This window comes from Chiloscyllium plagiosum, chromosome 12 (assembly GCF_004010195.1).
Source record: "Chiloscyllium plagiosum isolate BGI_BamShark_2017 chromosome 12, ASM401019v2, whole genome shotgun sequence".
Lineage (NCBI taxonomy): Eukaryota > Metazoa > Chordata > Chondrichthyes > Orectolobiformes > Hemiscylliidae > Chiloscyllium > Chiloscyllium plagiosum.
In genome coordinates, this window is record NC_057721.1 from 3,323,373 (window position 1) to 3,330,662 (window position 7,290).

At 46.5% G+C, this 7,290-nt stretch overlaps 1 protein-coding gene across 1 annotated transcript in view; it reads left to right on the forward strand.

Annotated features, from left to right (window-relative positions):
• LOC122554908 (collectrin-like) overlaps window positions 1-7,290 on the forward strand; it is a 42,973-nt gene that overhangs the window by 34,190 nt on the left and 1,493 nt on the right. The gene's annotated exons all lie outside the window — the stretch shown is intronic.

Sequence of the window (7,290 nt, forward strand, 5' to 3'; positions counted from 1 at the left end):
TGTTTTTGTACCTGTGTGAGTGTTAGCGTGTCTTTGTGTGTGTGTGTGACAGAGTGTGAGTGTGTGTGTCTGCGTGTGTGTGAGTGTGAGTTTCAGTGTGTGCTGTGTAGGATACTGCTAGATGCCATGGGTATGTGGTTGATAACGCACTGCCTTGAGGGATCTTTGCTAATACTTAGACTTATTACTTAGATTACTTACAGTGTGGAAACAGGCCCTTCCTCACACTCACACACACACACTCCCACACACACCCACAGACACACACCCACACACACACACCCTCACTCACACACGCACACTCTCAAATGCACACACACACACACAGACACACACACACACCCTCACACACACGCACACTCTCACACACACCCCCACACCCACACTCATACACACAGTGCTCCCCCCACACAATCACACGCACACACACAGCACTCCCCCACACATACACACACGCGCACACAAAAATGCGTACACACACACACACAAAAACGCGCACACACACCCACACACACACATACATGCACACACTCATACTAGTAATAAGTGCTTTGTGGCGGGGCAAGAGGATGAATGCTACTCAGTTTAAACATCCTTAGATTTTGGGATGCATGAGGTTTTAACTTGGGACCATGGTGGTCTGATTGTTGTCTGGTATCCTCAGCAGTGGCAAAGTTTCTTGGTAATTGGTTATTTCCCCAATTCACCAGGTTCTGTTTAAACTGAGAAACATAGAAAATCAGTGCAGGCATAGGCCATTCAGCCCTTCGAGCCTGCATCACCGTTCAATATGATCATGGCTGATAGTTTTGAAGAGAGATTAGCAGGGGAATGAGACAATCTTCCAGTTCTTGCTTACAAACACATATTCTTCCTCTCTGCTCTGCTGTTCAAAGGCAACTGTTGAAATATATACTGGTGTGTATTCCCGAGTCTGGTTCCATTGTCTTTTCAAGCTGCCAGAGTGCTGCTCCTCTGGAGTGAGCCTGCAGAAAGAAAAAGAGAGAGATAGACTTCTTATTTATTGAAGCTTAAGATACGGTTATCTACACAACCCATGTCAAAATATCAGGGAGAATGTCAATATTTAGCGACAAAACCAGGAACTCGGCAGCCTGCCCCATGCTGGGTGGCTGATAATAGTCCATTTTGAGCAATTAGAGATTGGCAACACATGCTGGCCCTGTTACCAAGTCAACATCATGTGAACAAATAAAAGAAGGGAGTGCTGGGGGGGGTGGCAATTTGGCCAATATCCCTTCTGCCCTATACACTGTGTATGGTGCTTTATACCAAGAATGGATCTTTATCCTTCCATCACTGAACTATCGCTGGAACAAATCATTTGAAATTGAGCCCAATAGCTCTGAGCCTGTTAAATGCTTTTCTATCTGGGAAATAATGGGAATTGCAAGTGTTAGTTCAGAAACCTTAGCCTTCATAGCAAAAAGGAAGGTCCTTACACCTGAGTGTACACTCTATGACTGTGCTGTTATAATATGCTGACTCTCTGACTAGTGCTAATGTTATTTGTCAATGAATTAATCCCAGCAACCATAAACTTTGCCTGCTGTTGCAAATGATATTATTCACTTATCTATTTTTAAACTTTGGAGTGTGTTGCAAACCTTGTTACCATGACAATACTGATCCTATACAGAATGTTCGAGCTCAGACTGATAGGATAGAGAACGTCTTTCCTGGTATTAAGGTTTCCGAGCTTTGCTGACCTTTGACCCTGTGGTCCAAATTGCTCCAAATGTAGCACCAATTAAAGGTGGCAGATCCTCACTTTGTGCTACATTGTAAAAGTGACAAATGCTTACATTTATGCGGTGCATTACGTGTAATAAAAATGTTACAGGGCATTTTCTGGGATGTTATGAAGTGAAATTAGGCATCAAGCCAGTCACGGAGGTATTTAGGCAAATGGCCAAATCTTTGTCAAAGGGGGAGGCTTTAAGGAGTGTACTACGTGCAGGGAGGCTGAGAGGTTCCAGGGTTTGGGGCCTAGCCAACTGAAGGCATTGCTCGATTAAAACTGGGCTACTCCAGATTAGAGGGACAGAACTACATCCGAAAGGTATGGGGGTGTTACAGGAGACTGCAAAGAAGAAGAGGTTTTTAGACAAGGATGAGATTTTTAAAATCAAAGTGCCATCTGGCTGAGTGCCAGTGTAGGTCGGTGAGAGAAGACATGGTTGATAAGTGGGATTTTAGTATCACTAAGGATAGGGGCTTCAAGTTTTCGATATTCTCAAGTTTACAGAAAGAAGGAAATGGGACAGAAGTTTCAAGCAATGTGGCGCAGGGCGTGATTAACAAAGCGTGGGGGAGGAGTTCATTAACAGATTGGCTAAAGCATGGAGCAAACATGGGGGGAAGGGGTTTGTGTAGGTTTTACCAAAGAGTGAATTGGCAGACTTGGTGATGGCACGGTTATGTGCTGGAGGCCAAGCTAACTTGTAACCTCTCCCAATTGTGCTCGGTTAAAGAGAAATGTGAACACGGTGATTTTCACAAAGACCCGAGTCAAGGCTGCCCTCAAAGAACCCCCTCACGACTGGTGTGAGAGATGGCAACAGAGTGAGTTTTGGAACACAGTACCTTCAATCTGGTCAGACCACGCTCACTTTTAACACAGAGGGGCAAAGATGGAGAATGTGACTGTCCCATAACTTCAGGAGAAAGCTGACATGATAATCGCACAGCATGGCAGACCTACACGAACTGGATGTTGGGAATTGTGTAAACCAAACGAGTGTAGAAAGGCCATCCACTTTTTGTCAGAATTTTCAAATTCTCTACATCTGCAAACTGACATGAATCATAGAATCCTGACAGTGCAGAAGCAGGACATTTCGCCCATCTTGAAGAGCATCCCTCCCACATTCACCCCCTTACCATGCCCCTGTAATCCTGCATTTCCCATAGCTAATGCACTTAGCCTGCACCTCCTTGGATACGATGGGGCAACTTAGCATGGCCAATCCACCTAACCTGCACATTTTTGGACTGTGGGAGGAAACCCATTCAGACACAGGGGAGAACGTGCAAACTCCCCACAGACAGTCACCCAAGGCTGGGATCGACCTCAGGGCCCTGGTGCTGTGAGGCGGCAGCGCTAACCACTGTGCCAGCGTGAAATCAACATAAACCCTTTCAAAGAGAAAAAAGGCCCTTGCTCCTTAACAGTGATCAGATCAAGCCCCAACTGCATAGTTCAACCCAATCGGGTGCTTTCATGTCTTGAGCTCAGCAATGTAGGAACTCTGATAATCTCCCCAGTGGTTGTGATGAATTGGTGCCAATGCTGAGCCCTTAATTTGTTTTTATTGTGGTTCAACGTGTAGGCTTATCGGTTGTTAAAAAGCTGAACGATGATAACATGTGAATACCAGATTTTATAGGATGTTCAGGCACTGGGTCGAGAGTCCAAAAGCAAACGTACAGTTTTAAATCGACTGTGTAGTTCTGGGGTAGCAATGAGGGCAATGCCGAGTCATCGTGACAAGGGACGAACCTCTTTGTGAAATGGCAGTGGCACCTTCTGTTCAATAACTCAGCAAGTGTTCTGCTAGCCCTTGCAACTCCAGTTCATGCAATTATAGAAAAGAAGGCCATTCGGCCCCTTGGGCTTATGGGAGGAATAGTGATGTAGAAGAATGTCTTCCCCCTCCCCTTCTGCAGTTAGGAAGGTTGGATGCAAATCGGATGATAAAGCGAGGCCTGCAGGTGCTGGAGATCAGAGTTGAGAGTGTGGTGCTGGAAAAGCACAGCAGGTCAGGGCAGCATCCGAGGAGCAGGAGAATCGACGCTTCGGGCAGAAACCCTCAAAACGCTGTATGCAAATCACCCAGCTTTAAAAAGGTCGCTCAGCATTGATATCACAGTGTGGGCCAGCTTAACACAGAGTTTAAAAGGATCAAACAAAGTAACCTTGATAGGTAGAGATAAGAACATCACAAAGGTGGCACAGTGGCTCAGTGGTTAGCACTGCTGCCTCACAGTGCCAGCGCCCTGGGTTCGAATCCAGCCTCAGGCAACCGTCTGTGTGGAGTTTGCACATTCTCCCCGTGTCTGTGTGGGTTTCCTTGGGGTGATCTAGGTTTCCTCCCACAGTCCAGAGATGTACAGGTCATGCTAAATTGCTCATAGTGTCCAGGGATGTGTAGGTTTGGTGGATTGGCCGTGGGAAATGTAGGGTTACAGAGATAAGAGAAGGGTGGGGGGAGGTTGGTCTGGGTGTGATGCTGTTTAGAGGATCAGTGTGGACTGAATGACTTGCACGGATTCTATATGATGCTCTTAGACAGACCATCCTTTTGGACGAGTTCAACAATTCACTTCCTGCAGGAGTGAGAACTCGTGGCTGAACAGAGAGTTAAGACTGCAGGATTAGAATCATTAAATCCCTCCAGTATGGAAACAGGCCCTTCGGCCCAACAAGTCCACACCAACCCTTCAAAGAGTAACCCACCTAGACCCATTCCCCTACTATATTACTTCACATTTCCCCTGACTAATGGACCTAACCTACTCACCCCTGGACACTATGATGCAATTTAGCGTGACCAATTCGCCTAACCTGCACATCTTTGGATTGTGAGAGGAAACCGGAGCAAACCCATGCAGACACGGGGAGAATGTACAAAAAGGGAGTCGCCCGAGGCTGGGGTCGAACCCGGGTCCCTGGCGTTGGGAAGCAGCAGTGCTAACCACTGAGCCATGGAAACAGACCCTTCAGCTCAGTACATCCATGGCAACCAGGCTTCCCAAACTAACGTAGACACATTTGCCTGCATTTGGCACATATCCCCATCCATGTCCTCCACTCATCATCCCAGTGTTTTTCTTAAACCACCAACAGAGTGGCTTCAAGTGTTCTACTTTATTACAGTGAATTCTTCTACGGCACTTCCCCGCTCATACCCAGGAGGGGGAAATGGTTGATGATTATGAGTTGGTTCGTAAATCGAAGTTTGGTTCTGATCTCAGCTTCAATCTATGAGGTATAGAAATTGGGGTGAAGAGAAACCATCAGGTGGTAAGGGAAAATTTACCACAGGATGAAAAGGAAACTCATGAGGGGGAAGGGGCAGTAAAAGAATTCCGGTGTTTTCACTGTAATGAAGTGGGACACCTGAAGTCACTGTGTTGGTGGTTTAAGAAAAACACTGGGATGATGAGTGGAGGAAATGGATGAGGATAGGGGCCAAATGCAGGCAAAAGGGTCTACGTTAGTTTGGGAATCCTGGTTGGCATGGACGAGTTGTGCCCAAGGGCCTGTTTCCATGCTGTATGACTCAGCGCTGGTCCCTGCTGGGACCTGCAGTCATCTCACGAAGCACGGATTCCAGAGGGAGGGTGACTCCGAGAGCTTCAGCTGGGAAAGGGTCTTATAGAATGTCAGGAGGTTTGGTGGGTGGTGGGGGAGGGGAATAGGTGCATTGTGTCAGGTTCTGGAGAGCAGAGGGGAGGCACGATGGGTCAGGATACCAACTTGGGTAGGTGCACACCGAGTAACACCAGCCCCTTACCACTTTCACTCAGCAGCGCTGGGGAGGAAAGGGACTTTCAGTACTCTAAGGTGAAGACCACCAGCTGCCCATAAAGCTGCAGTTCCTTATTATTTGTGTCATTCAGTGAATCACTTCTGCAAACTGTTCAAGGACCCAGTGCCCAGCTTTGCTTACTGTTGTGCAGCTAAGGCTTGTCACAGTGCTTTGTGAAGGTTTAATATCATCTTGTTGACTTTACCCCATGCTTCTGTTAACAAAGCCAAGCAGTTTCCTAGCTTCTTATAATAGTCCTTTCAATTGAAGACAACTGTAGCATGTCTTTTAGCTCCAGTACCCCATTTAAAGTACTTTCCACTTTATTTTGAAAGTACTTTGAAATGATGCTCTATATCCTTGAGTATGGTAAGCCGATTATATGACACTTAGTAAAATGACTTTTGAATATCCACCTGAAAAGCATCAGCTGAATGAAGCTCTCTAGCATCAATATAATGTTGATCTTGCTAATGTTGTTCTAGCGTTGTGCCCCTCTTGTACAGCCACAGCCTTGTATGCCTCACTCTGTCTGAGCACCCTGCCTGTCCTTGTTTGTTATGCTCTGCCTGTCCAAAGCTTTTTACTGTACCTAGGTACACGTGACTACAATAAACCAAATCAAATCGATCTCATCACGTCCAATAAGCCTGTTTGTTCCTTCATGAAGAACTTATTCAAGTTCAAAGTCTATACTGACCTGTCTCTATGAGTTTCTCTAAGGCAGACTGGTCTGTAGTTGTTGGGTTTTTCTCTCCACCTCAGAGAGAGCAGTACAATTTACTAGTCCCCCAACGCTACTCCCATTTCTAAAGAGGATAGGAATATTGTGGATGGAGCCACTACAATTTTTATCCTTACTTTCCCAGTAGTCAGGGATACCTCCCATTCAGATTGGATGATGTCACTATCGTCAACACTTCCAATCTTTGGAAGTATCTCTCTTTATCTTTTGGTATCTTATTCAACACTATTACAACCTTTCATGAAGAGAGATGGTGAGTGTTAATTTGCCATAGCCTCAGTTATATCATCTGCCACCACAAGAAATGCCGATTTTCTTAGTCCCTGTAGGATTTGACACTTTCTTCAATTACTCCAATAATAATCAAATCACTGCACTGTCGGCATGGGGGAAACCAGAACCCTGCAAGTCTTTCCCAACATCAGGTTGTGATTAAATTCCACTGTATCAATTAAATCGTAAGAGGAATGACTGTAGTGATTGGAATGAGGTCGGCAAGGTGGATACCATAGAATACAAGTTCACTAATTGGGACTGTTCACCTGGTCCATTCAGGGAGCCCTGGCTGACAGATAGAAACAAGAGTGTTCCGTGGGAGCCTGTGCCCCACAACTTGAGCCGCCTCCGAAATTTTAACTTTGTTTTGTTTAGGGATATGAAAAGAAGAACCCTGTACAGACTGCTGCTGCACACCGTCCACCTCTTCTCCCTCATCCACCGTCCGGACACGCCTTGGCGTGCCCATTTGCCACCGGGCGGTGGGGATCCCCAGTGGAGGGCTCTCTACGCGGGAGTCCTCCCCCTTTCTCTCGGGGATCTGGGGTGGAGGGTGCTGCACGCAGCAGTCCCCTGCAACCGAAGGTTGCGGTGGTTCACGGACTCCCAGCCCAACTGCTTGTTCTGTGGCGCTGCGGAGTCCGTGGACCATGTATATATTGGGTGTGGGCGTTTGCACTCCCTCTTTGATTTTCTTAAAAACCTCCTCCTCTG